The sequence below is a fragment of the Corvus brachyrhynchos genome, unplaced genomic scaffold (genome assembly GCF_000691975.1).
Source record: "Corvus brachyrhynchos isolate BGI_N302 unplaced genomic scaffold, ASM69197v1 scaffold19, whole genome shotgun sequence".
Classification (NCBI taxonomy): Eukaryota; Metazoa; Chordata; class Aves; order Passeriformes; family Corvidae; genus Corvus; species Corvus brachyrhynchos.
The window spans coordinates 296,211-299,121 of record NW_008246061.1 but is presented as its reverse complement, the minus strand read 5'-3'; the positions used below and the strand labels follow the sequence as shown (position 1 = coordinate 299,121).

At 54.1% G+C, this 2,911-nt stretch overlaps 1 long non-coding RNA gene across 1 annotated transcript; it reads right to left on the bottom strand.

Moving 5' to 3' along the window:
- Window positions 1-552: 552 nt before the first annotated feature.
- On the bottom strand, window positions 553-2,911 carry LOC108449691. The gene is made up of 2 exons (XR_001865955.1): window positions 2,760-2,911; window positions 553-2,120 (listed from the first exon to the last, which is right to left on the bottom strand). It is a non-coding gene; the product is annotated as an uncharacterized LOC108449691 (long non-coding RNA).

Below are 2,911 nucleotides of genomic sequence, written 5' to 3'. Positions count from 1 at the left end.
GGAGCGGCTGCGGACCCCTGAGGGGACCAGGCCCGGGACCCCAACCTGCTCCAGGGCTGGGACACCCCCTTTTCCCCGCTCCGGATGGAGACGTCCCTGTTCCCAGGCCCCGCTGGTTGTGGGAATGAGTCGGGCCCTGAGTGCAGTGCAGCCCAGCCCAGCCCCGAGCGCAGTAGGTGCCGTGAGGGGTATCCAGGAGCACTGGCTCTCATAAGGGTCCTGCAGGAGATTAAGCCTGTTAAGGTCAGGCTGCTGCCTCCGTCAAGTTATCACCTGGCTCCTGCCAGCTATGCTGGTTTTTGGAGTGCAGCTGCTCTGTCCCAATGCTCTGCTGATTTCAGTGGAAAGCAGCCCTGCAGCAACACAACTTCAACCCTCGAGTAAGCAACAAGTCAAGGAGTCAGGGTGGAGTCAAAGGTGGAGAATGAGATTTATGTCAGTGCTGAGCAGGCAGAAAAATGAGAGCAGCAGCAGGGAGGAGCCCCAGCTTGATTCAGGCCTCTGTATCAACTCTGGCCTGAGCTAAGCACCAGTGACACCAGACAGGCTGGATCTGGACGTAGGAAATAACATTTCCTCCACCTCATTTTATTCAGATTTAATCTGGTTTTTTTCCACGTGAGCACCAGTTCCAGCATTAACAGAGCAGCTTTTGCTCTCATGCTGGGCTGCACAGCTCTGGCAGAACAAGAGGACAGGGCAGCAGTGAAGCATCAATGTGAGTGAGAATCACAGAACAAAATGCAAACAACCCATTTATACTTAACCAACGTTGTCCTCATGTGTAAATAGCAAGGAAATGTCAGTTCTGACCTCCTGGAAACCCTTGGTGACAACCTGGGCCAGTGTGGGACAGAAAAGTGTGGCTCATGTGATGGGCTCTAGTTTCCTCCACTGATTCCTTGGAATCTGAGCACAGCAGTGGGGGTAAAGTGGCCAATCCTGGCCACACAGGCCACTGTCAACTTGATTTTCAGATAAAATCTCTCTTCATTTTAAGAGGCTTCATCTTTCAAGGACTCCAGCTCTCCCAAGATTGCGCTGTTTCAGTTTTCTGCTGCTTAGATTCCGGGGCAGTTCCCCCAGTTTGCTGATGACTCACCCCACTGGATCGTGCTCATCCACCTACTGCTGGGGAACGGTGTTCCTGCTTCTGTGTCAATCCTCAACCCTCTTGTCTCCATCTAGTGTCCAAATCACATCCGGACTCTCTCCCAGCCCAGTGAGACCAGCAGTCTTCACAGCTTGCACGTCATTGTGCCCACATCCCAAACACAGCTCATCAGGCTCGGACTGACATCAGCATTCCCAACCCCTTCTCTGAGAAGGCCACTATTGTTTAATTCCAGTCAGTGCAGGCTCCTGGCTGGCTCCAGCTCCACGTGCTGGAGTGGGTCAAGGCCTGATACTGCTGCTGCTGAAGGTGCAATAAAATAATTTCTGAGGGCAGAATGATGCTCTTAACCTGGCTTGGTGTGGCCTTGGGTGAATTTGAGTGTTTCCCTTGGCGTGTTTGAGTGTTACAGGAGTTACTAAACTCTCCCAGTAACCTCAGCAGCTCCTCATCGCAGCCTCCCTCCCCAGGGAGCAGTGACTGCAAACCCCAAGTCACCCACCCCACGTCCTTTATCTGCCTCCATACAGACAGAGCTGCTCTTTCCCACCTCAGGAAAGGAAGTGGAGGAGCTTTGGAGGTGCTCAGATCACTCAGCAGCATCCCACAGATCCCAGATTTGCCTTGGAGCATTTATTTGGTGACACCATGGCACTGCTGTGAGCACCTCACAACCCTCAGCACCAGCCACACAATTATGTATCTGCTCAGCACCTCCTCATCACCACAAGCTGCCAAAATCCCTGTGCAGATCCTTCTCTGTCACAAACGCCATCCAGGCTGGGACCATCCCACTGCCAGCAGGACACAGGGCAACGCTTTCCTCACCTCTGTGCTTGTCCTCCCTTGTCCTGCTTTGCCAGAGGAGTCCATAAGGTGTTGGTGACATGAAGCAAGGACAGCAGGGAGACACCAAGGCACATCCTGTGCCTAGAGGCAGAGGGAATGGTGCTCATTTCCTGGAGAAGGGAACCTTTTGGGGGGCCTCAGAGCAGCCTCTCAATACCTGCAAAGAGTAGGCGACCATGAGGGTTGGGCCAAGTTTTGTGCTCAGGTGCAGAATGAGAGAACAGACACAAAAATCAAACTAAAAAGGCTCTGACTGGATACAGGGAGAATGTTCACCCTGAGGACAGTGGAGCAGTGGGAAGGGGATCAGCAAGGCTGTGCAGCCTCTGTTCCTAGGGGTTTCCACCACCTGACTGGACCTGCCTTGAGCAGGTCGGACCAGGGATCTCCTGTACTCCCACAGGCACAAGCACAGGCAGGATGGAGCAGGACTGCTCTCACCATATGTGGTCAGCAAAGGTCCTCACACCTCAACTGCCCTAGCTACTCACCTGGGACCCCACCCCAGCAACACCCCCTGTTCTGGGAGCTCCATGGAGCTCAGCCCTGCCTGTCCCCATGGAGCTACGCTGTCCATGTACCCGCGCCTGGACTGCACTGTGGACACTCCTGTCTCCTGCTGCTCCAACCTCCCACTTGGATTTCCCAGACAGCAGGAACCTGCTGTGTTACCACACCTCCTCTGACAACCACTGGACATCAAGGGAAACAGCTGTTCCCACCAAGGCTATCCCACTCTGGTGCCGTGCAGTTGTGCCCTAAACAAGAAGGTCACTGCTCCCAGCACTGTGGTCACCTTTGGCTCCTGGCTTGTCTTCCAGCATGGAACAGCCCCATCCTTCATTTCCAGCCACGGAAAAGCCCAGGGTCCTTGTGGGCTTGGTCACAGGGAGGTCTCAGGTAGACTAAGGCTGTATGTACATCCAGAGGGTCATTTGGCATCACTTC